This window comes from Eleutherodactylus coqui, unplaced genomic scaffold (genome assembly GCF_035609145.1).
Source record: "Eleutherodactylus coqui strain aEleCoq1 unplaced genomic scaffold, aEleCoq1.hap1 HAP1_SCAFFOLD_290, whole genome shotgun sequence".
Lineage (NCBI taxonomy): Eukaryota > Metazoa > Chordata > Amphibia > Anura > Eleutherodactylidae > Eleutherodactylus > Eleutherodactylus coqui.
The window spans coordinates 144,002-157,955 of NW_027101951.1; the positions used below are offsets into that span (position 1 = coordinate 144,002).

The 13,954-nt window shown below is 48.6% G+C and overlaps 4 non-coding genes and 1 pseudogene across 4 annotated transcripts; all 5 read right to left on the reverse strand.

Moving 5' to 3' along the window:
* Nucleotides 1-720: 720 nt before the first annotated feature.
* On the reverse strand, nucleotides 721-856 carry LOC136593757 (U2 spliceosomal RNA; annotated as a pseudogene).
* Nucleotides 857-3,644: 2,788 nt separating this feature from the next.
* On the reverse strand, nucleotides 3,645-3,835 carry LOC136593739 (U2 spliceosomal RNA). The gene has a single exon (XR_010788327.1). It is a non-coding gene; the product is annotated as a U2 spliceosomal RNA (small nuclear RNA).
* A 2,753-nt stretch (nucleotides 3,836-6,588) lies between these two features.
* Nucleotides 6,589-6,779, reverse strand: LOC136593740 (U2 spliceosomal RNA). The gene has a single exon (XR_010788328.1). It is a non-coding gene; the product is annotated as a U2 spliceosomal RNA (small nuclear RNA).
* Nucleotides 6,780-9,586: 2,807 nt separating this feature from the next.
* Nucleotides 9,587-9,777, reverse strand: LOC136593741 (U2 spliceosomal RNA). Its single transcript, XR_010788329.1, has one exon. It is a non-coding gene; the product is annotated as a U2 spliceosomal RNA (small nuclear RNA).
* A 2,789-nt stretch (nucleotides 9,778-12,566) lies between these two features.
* LOC136593742 (U2 spliceosomal RNA) lies at nucleotides 12,567-12,757 on the reverse strand. The gene has a single exon (XR_010788331.1). It is a non-coding gene; the product is annotated as a U2 spliceosomal RNA (small nuclear RNA).
* Between the last annotated feature and the right edge of the window lie 1,197 nt (nucleotides 12,758-13,954).

A 13,954-nucleotide genomic window follows, 5' to 3' on the forward strand; every position in this document is an offset into this window, starting at 1 on the left:
AGTCTCTGGGGCGGTCGGCCCCCGGACAGTCCTTACAAATGTGCTCCTCGGATCCGCAAAGGTCGCACCGTCTGGGCTTTGGGCAACCGCCCGCATGGTGCCCCTCGCCCTGGCAATTCCGGCAGACTTGCCCCTTGGTACACTCGTCTTTTATGTGTCCGAATTGACCACAGTTTCTACAATAGCGGGGCTGTCCAGGGTACGTCAGATACCCGCGGTTTCCGGCAATAGAAAAGTTCGCGGGTGGGTGCATCACCCCCCCCAACCGATTTGGGTCCATCCTGAACCGGACAAAGAATTTATACTTGCAGTTAAAAATATCAAGAATGTTTTTTTGCTTGTCACCACCACGCACATTCTCGCAATATCGCCTCAGAAAGCTTTCTATTAGCGCCACGTCGGTGTACGGGTTGTACACGTGTACAATAACAGGCTTTTCTTGTATGCCGAACAAAGGCGTAATCCTCACCCCCTTCAGGAGGTCACTGTCCTTAAGGGCACGTAGCCGTTCGTATGCATTCAAACAATCATATTCTTCGCAGAATGTAACGTCATACTGGCCTTGTTTTGTAAAGTCCTGGACGCTGTAGATTAAAGCCTTTGTCACGCCACATTTCTCCATAAGGACATCCCGTACGATATAAACCAAGCCGTTCCTCGTCCTGTCGGTAGGGTCCACGTCAAAGCGGATGGTGTTGCGGATTCCAGCCATCGTCAACGAAAGAATCTGTCGGTTATGAAACCACAGAGGAAATTCTGCTTCAGCAGTAGGGCCTGGGCCGAACCCAGCTCACTCACAACCTTCCAGCCAGACCAAGTACTACACTTGATCTTAGCCAAAAGGCCGAGAAGCGATAACCCGAAATGGGTTTCACCTGTAGCCCGGTCCGCCCAACTCCACTTCCAAGGCTTGAGGCAACACGCTCAGCCAGCACTCTGGGCGCACCCACAATGCACCCAGGCAGCTGGGAGAGCTATTAAAACTTTACATAGCCCCGCCCCACGCCTTCTCAACCGCGCCCAGCCTCACACCCTCAGTCCTTCCTCTTGCACCGAGCTCACGCATCCTAGGCTTGCAGAGCCTGCTGCTGCTGCAGGACTCGTCAGCTCCCTACAAACGAGGGTTAAGCCGGCGATGACACTAGAAGCAAGCACTAGTTTGTCTCTGAAGGTGCGTCGGCCGGTCGGTTGGAGGGATCTCTTCGGCCAGCCGCATTTCGAGTAGGGACGGATGGAAACTTTTTACCTAAAATAAGGGAAATTGGCTTCGGCCCCATAGGGCTTTATTGCCTTCCCCTGGGCCAGCATTAGTAGACCCTAGTAAGGAGAATATTAGAGCGGCATGGTCATCCGAAGAACTTAAAAACATACAGCAGGCCTTTTTTTCCCCGCCATACATACATAACTACAGATTTTATATTTTTTTTACATATATATATATATCTCTATCACACACACACACACAATCGTAAATCTATCTTTAATCTATATCTACAAAATCTATAATTCAGAAATAATCCATATCTATATTCTACGTAATTAATAAAGATAGATTAGATAGGATAGGATAGATAGACACATACATGCATACATACTGTATGCAAATGAGCCAGGTATTTGGAATGCTGATGATGTCACTCCCTTGTGATGTCATGAGCCAGGTGTATGGCAGGCTGATGTCACTCCATTGTGATGTCATCAATTTAGAAGCATAAATAGCGGGCTTGGCAGCGATTTCAGTCAGTCTCTGCTGCAGCTGGGAGACGGGAGATGGTCTTTATCTCTACCAAGAAGCTGCAGAACTACCGGCAACTGCAGAACTACCGGCAACTGCAAAACTACCGGCAACTGCAAAACTACCGGCAACTGCAAAACTACCGGCAACTGCAAAACTACCGGCAACTGCTGAACTACCGGCAACTGCTGAACTACCGGCAACTGCTGAACTACCGGCAACTGCTGAACTACCGGCAACTGCTGAACTACCGGCAACTGCTGAACTACCGGCAACTGCTGAACTACCGGCAACTGCATCATTTTTATTTTATTCAATATAGGTTTTATTGGTTTCATGGAGGGGGGGAAACTTTTGCCTTATCTCAAAGCAATGTAAAAATAACTTTGACAATGAAACTTAATAAATAAATTTCGAGTTGAACTATATGATGTTTGTCTGTGATATTTTATAAGGTGTACAAACAGGGGAAGGGGGGGGGAGCGGTAAGGGAGGGTAGGTATCTATGACACGGGAGAAAGAGAAAATAAAACAAAAAGGGGGAGGGGGGGGCGCTCCGGGATTGCTGTTTCTCTTTACGATTGTGGTTTAAACGTGTTACTCACATGTCCCTGTCTGTAACCACCTAGTAAATAGGGGTGAGCTCCGGGCATCTATCCATATCGCCCAGGTGTGATACAATTTATCATAGCCTGACGGCTCATCTTGAAGCCTCATTCTCTCCCTACGCTCTATTTCGTGGATCAATGTTATTTTTAGTGGAGTGCATTTTTTATGCAGCACACAAGGGGGAGACAGCGGCCTACCAAAATCGAGTTGGCTGCTGCTGTGGCTTTCTTTTTTTTAAAAAAAAGGTAGGTTCCGTTCTTCCATGGTGAGGAATAGGCAGGGAGGTTCCGTTTTTGCCAGCTGGGGAATGCTTATAGGCAAGGCCTTATCCCTGGTGGTGCATGTAACGTCAGACCACGTTTCAGCATTCAGTCAGTCAGTGGCTGACAAACGAGCTCCATGCAAGTTTACATTAAACAGACACATTTCTTTCTTTACTGTATTGACTGCGGTCTGTAATCGAGCGGTTGAACTGTTTCTGTGTCCATGCATTGAATAAAGCAATACATCCTTGTAAAGTAGACGTCCGTTCGTTGGAGTTCTTTGCTCCCCGAGTGTTGCTCCATCTCTAAACGTTGGCCTGGATCTTCATGGACGAATACTGCCCATCCCACGTGGAGCGTGTATCTCAGCCCGCGTGGAGTGCTGCAGTCCAATGAGGTATTCCGTGCTACATAGCAAGCCTTGGGCCTGTGTGATTGGGGGTCCGCTGCTGTCTGTCCACTCTGAAGCGCGCATCCGGGGCCGGCCGCTTTTCGACTACCAGCGACTGCAGGTCACACACACAGGCTGGTTGGAATGGCCTAGCATTATCCTGATCCGGAGGTGTAACTTGAAGCTGCGGGGCCCCAGTACAAAGTCTGGAACTGGGCCCCCAAACTATAAAGCTTCATTGATAGCATTGGTTTACAATGTGGGGAAGAGAGACTTTATGGGCCCCCTGGGGCTCCGGGCCCCCTGCACATACACCCATGACCCGAATACGTGGAGCATACAGACGCAGGCTGCCAGGATACGCTGTGCCTGCCCGATGTTTCCAACTTGGCTATTAGCGCAGCGGTAGGTACGAACTATAGAGTGCGGCTGCCATATGAACTGGTGTGTGTGTTGTTTTGCTTCCAGTTGTACCTGTGCTGTGCACACTCTGGCAGACGCAGCTGCTCAGTGGATACAATGTTGCGAGCAGACGGGCTGAGTGTCAATCAAAGTGCTTGGGCGGTGGTAGCAGCAGCCGCCACAGCTGCGCTGCACCTCTTGCTCGTCGGTTTTGTTTTTCTGCTTTTGGAAACTGTTGTAGGAAAGGGGGTGCACCGGTCCTGGAGGTACTGCAATACCAGGTCAATGCGTGGAGTGGACAGAGCAAGCTCTTTTTCCAGCTCCCTGTTCTAAAAATCCATTTAATATATGGTCCCCAGATAGGGGACGTATCAGATATTAAACTGATAAGAACAGATACTACACTTGATCTTAGCCAAAAGGCCGAGAAGCGATAACCCGAAATGGGTTTCACCTGTAGCCCGGTCCGCCCAACTCCACTTCCAAGGCTTGAGGCAACACGCTCAGCCAGCACTCTGGGCGCACCCACAATGCACCCAGGCAGCTGGGAGAGCTATTAAAACTTTACATAGCCCCGCCCCACGCCTTCTCAACCGCGCCCAGCCTCACACCCTCAGTCCTTCCTCTTGCACCGAGCTCACGCATCCTAGGCTTGCAGAGCCTGCTGCTGCTGCAGGACTCGTCAGCTCCCTACAAACGAGGGTTAAGCCGGCGATGACACTAGAAGCAAGCACTAGTTTGTCTCTGAAGGTGCGTCGGCCGGTCGGTTGGAGGGATCTCTTCGGCCAGCCGCATTTCGAGTAGGGACGGATGGAAACTTTTTACCTAAAATAAGGGAAATTGGCTTCGGCCCCATAGGGCTTTATTGCCTTCCCCTGGGCCAGCATTAGTAGACCCTAGTAAGGAGAATATTAGAGCGGCATGGTCATCCGAAGAACTTAAAAACATACAGCAGGCCTTTTTTTCCCCGCCATACATACATAACTACAGATTTTATATTTTTTTTACATATATATATATATCTCTATCACACACACACACACAATCGTAAATCTATCTTTAATCTATATCTACAAAATCTATAATTCAGAAATAATCCATATCTATATTCTACGTAATTAATAAAGATAGATTAGATAGGATAGGATAGATAGACACATACATGCATACATACTGTATGCAAATGAGCCAGGTATTTGGAATGCTGATGATGTCACTCCCTTGTGATGTCATGAGCCAGGTGTATGGCAGGCTGATGTCACTCCATTGTGATGTCATCAATTTAGAAGCATAAATAGCGGGCTTGGCAGCGATTTCAGTCAGTCTCTGCTGCAGCTGGGAGACGGGAGATGGTCTTTATCTCTACCAAGAAGCTGCAGAACTACCGGCAACTGCAGAACTACCGGCAACTGCAAAACTACCGGCAACTGCAAAACTACCGGCAACTGCAAAACTACCGGCAACTGCAAAACTACCGGCAACTGCTGAACTACCGGCAACTGCTGAACTACCGGCAACTGCTGAACTACCGGCAACTGCTGAACTACCGGCAACTGCTGAACTACCGGCAACTGCATCATTTTTATTTTATTCAATATAGGTTTTATTGGTTTCATGGAGGGGGGGAAACTTTTGCCTTATCTCAAAGCAATGTAAAAATAACTTTGACAATGAAACTTAATAAATAAATTTCGAGTTGAACTATATGATGTTTGTCTGTGATATTTTATAAGGTGTACAAACAGGGGAAGGGGGGGGGGAGCGGTAAGGGAGGGTAGGTATCTATGACACGGGAGAAAGAGAAAATAAAACAAAAAGGGGGAGGGGGGGGCGCTCCGGGATTGCTGTTTCTCTTTACGATTGTGGTTTAAACGTGTTACTCACATGTCCCTGTCTGTAACCACCTAGTAAATAGGGGTGAGCTCCGGGCATCTATCCATATCGCCCAGGTGTGATACAATTTATCATAGCCTGACGGCTCATCTTGAAGCCTCATTCTCTCCCTACGCTCTATTTCGTGGATCAATGTTATTTTTAGTGGAGTGCATTTTTTATGCAGCACACAAGGGGGAGACAGCGGCCTACCAAAATCGAGTTGGCTGCTGCTGTGGCTTTCTTTTTTTTAAAAAAAAGGTAGGTTCCGTTCTTCCATGGTGAGGAATAGGCAGGGAGGTTCCGTTTTTGCCAGCTGGGGAATGCTTATAGGCAAGGCCTTATCCCTGGTGGTGCATGTAACGTCAGACCACGTTTCAGCATTCAGTCAGTCAGTGGCTGACAAACGAGCTCCATGCAAGTTTACATTAAACAGACACATTTCTTTCTTTACTGTATTGACTGCGGTCTGTAATCGAGCGGTTGAACTGTTTCTGTGTCCATGCATTGAATAAAGCAATACATCCTTGTAAAGTAGACGTCCGTTCGTTGGAGTTCTTTGCTCCCCGAGTGTTGCTCCATCTCTAAACGTTGGCCTGGATCTTCATGGACGAATACTGCCCATCCCACGTGGAGCGTGTATCTCAGCCCGCGTGGAGTGCTGCAGTCCAATGAGGTATTCCGTGCTACATAGCAAGCCTTGGGCCTGTGTGATTGGGGGTCCGCTGCTGTCTGTCCACTCTGAAGCGCGCATCCGGGGCCGGCCGCTTTTCGACTACCAGCGACTGCAGGTCACACACACAGGCTGGTTGGAATGGCCTAGCATTATCCTGATCCGGAGGTGTAACTTGAAGCTGCGGGGCCCCAGTACAAAGTCTGGAACTGGGCCCCCAAACTATAAAGCTTCATTGATAGCATTGGTTTACAATGTGGGGAAGAGAGACTTTATGGGCCCCCTGGGGCTCCGGGCCCCCTGCACATACACCCATGACCCGAATACGTGGAGCATACAGACGCAGGCTGCCAGGATACGCTGTGCCTGCCCGATGTTTCCAACTTGGCTATTAGCGCAGCGGTAGGTACGAACTATAGAGTGCGGCTGCCATATGAACTGGTGTGTGTGTTGTTTTGCTTCCAGTTGTACCTGTGCTGTGCACACTCTGGCAGACGCAGCTGCTCAGTGGATACAATGTTGCGAGCAGACGGGCTGAGTGTCAATCAAAGTGCTTGGGCGGTGGTAGCAGCAGCCGCCACAGCTGCGCTGCACCTCTTGCTCGTCGGTTTTGTTTTTCTGCTTTTGGAAACTGTTGTAGGAAAGGGGGTGCACCGGTCCTGGAGGTACTGCAATACCAGGTCAATGCGTGGAGTGGACAGAGCAAGCTCTTTTTCCAGCTCCCTGTTCTAAAAATCCATTTAATATATGGTCCCCAGATAGGGGACGTATCAGATATTAAACTGATAAGAACAGATACTACACTTGATCTTAGCCAAAAGGCCGAGAAGCGATAACCCGAAATGGGTTTCACCTGTAGCCCGGTCCGCCCAACTCCACTTCCAAGGCTTGAGGCAACACGCTCAGCCAGCACTCTGGGCGCACCCACAATGCACCCAGGCAGCTGGGAGAGCTATTAAAACTTTACATAGCCCCGCCCCACGCCTTCTCAACCGCGCCCAGCCTCACACCCTCAGTCCTTCCTCTTGCACCGAGCTCACGCATCCTAGGCTTGCAGAGCCTGCTGCTGCTGCAGGACTCGTCAGCTCCCTACAAACGAGGGTTAAGCCGGCGATGACACTAGAAGCAAGCACTAGTTTGTCTCTGAAGGTGCGTCGGCCGGTCGGTTGGAGGGATCTCTTCGGCCAGCCGCATTTCGAGTAGGGACGGATGGAAACTTTTTACCTAAAATAAGGGAAATTGGCTTCGGCCCCATAGGGCTTTATTGCCTTCCCCTGGGCCAGCATTAGTAGACCCTAGTAAGGAGAATATTAGAGCGGCATGGTCATCCGAAGAACTTAAAAACATACAGCAGGCCTTTTTTTCCCCGCCATACATACATAACTACAGATTTTATATTTTTTTTACATATATATATATATCTCTATCACACACACACACACAATCGTAAATCTATCTTTAATCTATATCTACAAAATCTATAATTCAGAAATAATCCATATCTATATTCTACGTAATTAATAAAGATAGATTAGATAGGATAGGATAGATAGACACATACATGCATACATACTGTATGCAAATGAGCCAGGTATTTGGAATGCTGATGATGTCACTCCCTTGTGATGTCATGAGCCAGGTGTATGGCAGGCTGATGTCACTCCATTGTGATGTCATCAATTTAGAAGCATAAATAGCGGGCTTGGCAGCGATTTCAGTCAGTCTCTGCTGCAGCTGGGAGACGGGAGATGGTCTTTATCTCTACCAAGAAGCTGCAGAACTACCGGCAACTGCAGAACTACCGGCAACTGCAAAACTACCGGCAACTGCAAAACTACCGGCAACTGCAAAACTACCGGCAACTGCAAAACTACCGGCAACTGCTGAACTACCGGCAACTGCTGAACTACCGGCAACTGCTGAACTACCGGCAACTGCTGAACTACCGGCAACTGCTGAACTACCGGCAACTGCTGAACTACCGGCAACTGCTGAACTACCGGCAACTGCTGAACTACCGGCAACTGCATCATTTTTATTTTATTCAATATAGGTTTTATTGGTTTCATGGAGGGGGGGAAACTTTTGCCTTATCTCAAAGCAATGTAAAAATAACTTTGACAATGAAACTTAATAAATAAATTTCGAGTTGAACTATATGATGTTTGTCTGTGATATTTTATAAGGTGTACAAACAGGGGAAGGGGGGGGGGAGCGGTAAGGGAGGGTAGGTATCTATGACACGGGAGAAAGAGAAAATAAAACAAAAAGGGGGAGGGGGGGGCGCTCCGGGATTGCTGTTTCTCTTTACGATTGTGGTTTAAACGTGTTACTCACATGTCCCTGTCTGTAACCACCTAGTAAATAGGGGTGAGCTCCGGGCATCTATCCATATCGCCCAGGTGTGATACAATTTATCATAGCCTGACGGCTCATCTTGAAGCCTCATTCTCTCCCTACGCTCTATTTCGTGGATCAATGTTATTTTTAGTGGAGTGCATTTTTTATGCAGCACACAAGGGGGAGACAGCGGCCTACCAAAATCGAGTTGGCTGCTGCTGTGGCTTTCTTTTTTTTAAAAAAAAGGTAGGTTCCGTTCTTCCATGGTGAGGAATAGGCAGGGAGGTTCCGTTTTTGCCAGCTGGGGAATGCTTATAGGCAAGGCCTTATCCCTGGTGGTGCATGTAACGTCAGACCACGTTTCAGCATTCAGTCAGTCAGTGGCTGACAAACGAGCTCCATGCAAGTTTACATTAAACAGACACATTTCTTTCTTTACTGTATTGACTGCGGTCTGTAATCGAGCGGTTGAACTGTTTCTGTGTCCATGCATTGAATAAAGCAATACATCCTTGTAAAGTAGACGTCCGTTCGTTGGAGTTCTTTGCTCCCCGAGTGTTGCTCCATCTCTAAACGTTGGCCTGGATCTTCATGGACGAATACTGCCCATCCCACGTGGAGCGTGTATCTCAGCCCGCGTGGAGTGCTGCAGTCCAATGAGGTATTCCGTGCTACATAGCAAGCCTTGGGCCTGTGTGATTGGGGGTCCGCTGCTGTCTGTCCACTCTGAAGCGCGCATCCGGGGCCGGCCGCTTTTCGACTACCAGCGACTGCAGGTCACACACACAGGCTGGTTGGAATGGCCTAGCATTATCCTGATCCGGAGGTGTAACTTGAAGCTGCGGGGCCCCAGTACAAAGTCTGGAACTGGGCCCCCAAACTATAAAGCTTCATTGATAGCATTGGTTTACAATGTGGGGAAGAGAGACTTTATGGGCCCCCTGGGGCTCCGGGCCCCCTGCACATACACCCATGACCCGAATACGTGGAGCATACAGACGCAGGCTGCCAGGATACGCTGTGCCTGCCCGATGTTTCCAACTTGGCTATTAGCGCAGCGGTAGGTACGAACTATAGAGTGCGGCTGCCATATGAACTGGTGTGTGTGTTGTTTTGCTTCCAGTTGTACCTGTGCTGTGCACACTCTGGCAGACGCAGCTGCTCAGTGGATACAATGTTGCGAGCAGACGGGCTGAGTGTCAATCAAAGTGCTTGGGCGGTGGTAGCAGCAGCCGCCACAGCTGCGCTGCACCTCTTGCTCGTCGGTTTTGTTTTTCTGCTTTTGGAAACTGTTGTAGGAAAGGGGGTGCACCGGTCCTGGAGGTACTGCAATACCAGGTCAATGCGTGGAGTGGACAGAGCAAGCTCTTTTTCCAGCTCCCTGTTCTAAAAATCCATTTAATATATGGTCCCCAGATAGGGGACGTATCAGATATTAAACTGATAAGAACAGATACTACACTTGATCTTAGCCAAAAGGCCGAGAAGCGATAACCCGAAATGGGTTTCACCTGTAGCCCGGTCCGCCCAACTCCACTTCCAAGGCTTGAGGCAACACGCTCAGCCAGCACTCTGGGCGCACCCACAATGCACCCAGGCAGCTGGGAGAGCTATTAAAACTTTACATAGCCCCGCCCCACGCCTTCTCAACCGCGCCCAGCCTCACACCCTCAGTCCTTCCTCTTGCACCGAGCTCACGCATCCTAGGCTTGCAGAGCCTGCTGCTGCTGCAGGACTCGTCAGCTCCCTACAAACGAGGGTTAAGCCGGCGATGACACTAGAAGCAAGCACTAGTTTGTCTCTGAAGGTGCGTCGGCCGGTCGGTTGGAGGGATCTCTTCGGCCAGCCGCATTTCGAGTAGGGACGGATGGAAACTTTTTACCTAAAATAAGGGAAATTGGCTTCGGCCCCATAGGGCTTTATTGCCTTCCCCTGGGCCAGCATTAGTAGACCCTAGTAAGGAGAATATTAGAGCGGCATGGTCATCCGAAGAACTTAAAAACATACAGCAGGCCTTTTTTTCCCCGCCATACATACATAACTACAGATTTTATATTTTTTTTACATATATATATATATCTCTATCACACACACACACACAATCGTAAATCTATCTTTAATCTATATCTACAAAATCTATAATTCAGAAATAATCCATATCTATATTCTACGTAATTAATAAAGATAGATTAGATAGGATAGGATAGATAGACACATACATGCATACATACTGTATGCAAATGAGCCAGGTATTTGGAATGCTGATGATGTCACTCCCTTGTGATGTCATGAGCCAGGTGTATGGCAGGCTGATGTCACTCCATTGTGATGTCATCAATTTAGAAGCATAAATAGCGGGCTTGGCAGCGATTTCAGTCAGTCTCTGCTGCAGCTGGGAGACGGGAGATGGTCTTTATCTCTACCAAGAAGCTGCAGAACTACCGGCAACTGCAGAACTACCGGCAACTGCAAAACTACCGGCAACTGCAAAACTACCGGCAACTGCAAAACTACCGGCAACTGCAAAACTACCGGCAACTGCTGAACTACCGGCAACTGCTGAACTACCGGCAACTGCTGAACTACCGGCAACTGCTGAACTACCGGCAACTGCTGAACTACCGGCAACTGCTGAACTACCGGCAACTGCTGAACTACCGGCAACTGCATCATTTTTATTTTATTCAATATAGGTTTTATTGGTTTCATGGAGGGGGGGAAACTTTTGCCTTATCTCAAAGCAATGTAAAAATAACTTTGACAATGAAACTTAATAAATAAATTTCGAGTTGAACTATATGATGTTTGTCTGTGATATTTTATAAGGTGTACAAACAGGGGAAGGGGGGGGGGAGCGGTAAGGGAGGGTAGGTATCTATGACACGGGAGAAAGAGAAAATAAAACAAAAAGGGGGAGGGGGGGGCGCTCCGGGATTGCTGTTTCTCTTTACGATTGTGGTTTAAACGTGTTACTCACATGTCCCTGTCTGTAACCACCTAGTAAATAGGGGTGAGCTCCGGGCATCTATCCATATCGCCCAGGTGTGATACAATTTATCATAGCCTGACGGCTCATCTTGAAGCCTCATTCTCTCCCTACGCTCTATTTCGTGGATCAATGTTATTTTTAGTGGAGTGCATTTTTTATGCAGCACACAAGGGGGAGACAGCGGCCTACCAAAATCGAGTTGGCTGCTGCTGTGGCTTTCTTTTTTTTAAAAAAAAGGTAGGTTCCGTTCTTCCATGGTGAGGAATAGGCAGGGAGGTTCCGTTTTTGCCAGCTGGGGAATGCTTATAGGCAAGGCCTTATCCCTGGTGGTGCATGTAACGTCAGACCACGTTTCAGCATTCAGTCAGTCAGTGGCTGACAAACGAGCTCCATGCAAGTTTACATTAAACAGACACATTTCTTTCTTTACTGTATTGACTGCGGTCTGTAATCGAGCGGTTGAACTGTTTCTGTGTCCATGCATTGAATAAAGCAATACATCCTTGTAAAGTAGACGTCCGTTCGTTGGAGTTCTTTGCTCCCCGAGTGTTGCTCCATCTCTAAACGTTGGCCTGGATCTTCATGGACGAATACTGCCCATCCCACGTGGAGCGTGTATCTCAGCCCGCGTGGAGTGCTGCAGTCCAATGAGGTATTCCGTGCTACATAGCAAGCCTTGGGCCTGTGTGATTGGGGGTCCGCTGCTGTCTGTCCACTCTGAAGCGCGCATCCGGGGCCGGCCGCTTTTCGACTACCAGCGACTGCAGGTCACACACACAGGCTGGTTGGAATGGCCTAGCATTATCCTGATCCGGAGGTGTAACTTGAAGCTGCGGGGCCCCAGTACAAAGTCTGGAACTGGGCCCCCAAACTATAAAGCTTCATTGATAGCATTGGTTTACAATGTGGGGAAGAGAGACTTTATGGGCCCCCTGGGGCTCCGGGCCCCCTGCACATACACCCATGACCCGAATACGTGGAGCATACAGACGCAGGCTGCCAGGATACGCTGTGCCTGCCCGATGTTTCCAACTTGGCTATTAGCGCAGCGGTAGGTACGAACTATAGAGTGCGGCTGCCATATGAACTGGTGTGTGTGTTGTTTTGCTTCCAGTTGTACCTGTGCTGTGCACACTCTGGCAGACGCAGCTGCTCAGTGGATACAATGTTGCGAGCAGACGGGCTGAGTGTCAATCAAAGTGCTTGGGCGGTGGTAGCAGCAGCCGCCACAGCTGCGCTGCACCTCTTGCTCGTCGGTTTTGTTTTTCTGCTTTTGGAAACTGTTGTAGGAAAGGGGGTGCACCGGTCCTGGAGGTACTGCAATACCAGGTCAATGCGTGGAGTGGACAGAGCAAGCTCTTTTTCCAGCTCCCTGTTCTAAAAATCCATTTAATATATGGTCCCCAGATAGGGGACGTATCAGATATTAAACTGATAAGAACAGATACTACACTTGATCTTAGCCAAAAGGCCGAGAAGCGATAACCCGAAATGGGTTTCACCTGTAGCCCGGTCCGCCCAACTCCACTTCCAAGGCTTGAGGCAACACGCTCAGCCAGCACTCTGGGCGCACCCACAATGCACCCAGGCAGCTGGGAGAGCTATTAAAACTTTACATAGCCCCGCCCCACGCCTTCTCAACCGCGCCCAGCCTCACACCCTCAGTCCTTCCTCTTGCACCGAGCTCACGCATCCTAGGCTTGCAGAGCCTGCTGCTGCTGCAGGACTCGTCAGCTCCCTACAAACGAGGGTTAAGCCGGCGATGACACTAGAAGCAAGCACTAGTTTGTCTCTGAAGGTGCGTCGGCCGGTCGGTTGGAGGGATCTCTTCGGCCAGCCGCATTTCGAGTAGGGACGGATGGAAACTTTTTACCTAAAATAAGGGAAATTGGCTTCGGCCCCATAGGGCTTTATTGCCTTCCCCTGGGCCAGCATTAGTAGACCCTAGTAAGGAGAATATTAGAGCGGCATGGTCATCCGAAGAACTTAAAAACATACAGCAGGCCTTTTTTTCCCCGCCATACATACATAACTACAGATTTTATATTTTTTTTACATATATATATATATCTCTATCACACACACACACACAATCGTAAATCTATCTTTAATCTATATCTACAAAATCTATAATTCAGAAATAATCCATATCTATATTCTACGTAATTAATAAAGATAGATTAGATAGGATAGGATAGATAGACACATACATGCATACATACTGTATGCAAATGAGCCAGGTATTTGGAATGCTGATGATGTCACTCCCTTGTGATGTCATGAGCCAGGTGTATGGCAGGCTGATGTCACTCCATTGTGATGTCATCAATTTAGAAGCATAAATAGCGGGCTTGGCAGCGATTTCAGTCAGTCTCTGCTGCAGCTGGGAGACGGGAGATGGTCTTTATCTCTACCAAGAAGCTGCAGAACTACCGGCAACTGCAGAACTACCGGCAACTGCAAAACTACCGGCAACTGCAAAACTACCGGCAACTGCAAAACTACCGGCAACTGCAAAACTACCGGCAACTGCTGAACTACCGGCAACTGCTGAACTACCGGCAACTGCTGAACTACCGGCAACTGCTGAACTACCGGCAACTGCTGAACTACCGGCAACTGCTGAACTACCGGCAACTGCTGAACTACCGGCAACTGCATCATTTTTATTTTATTCAAT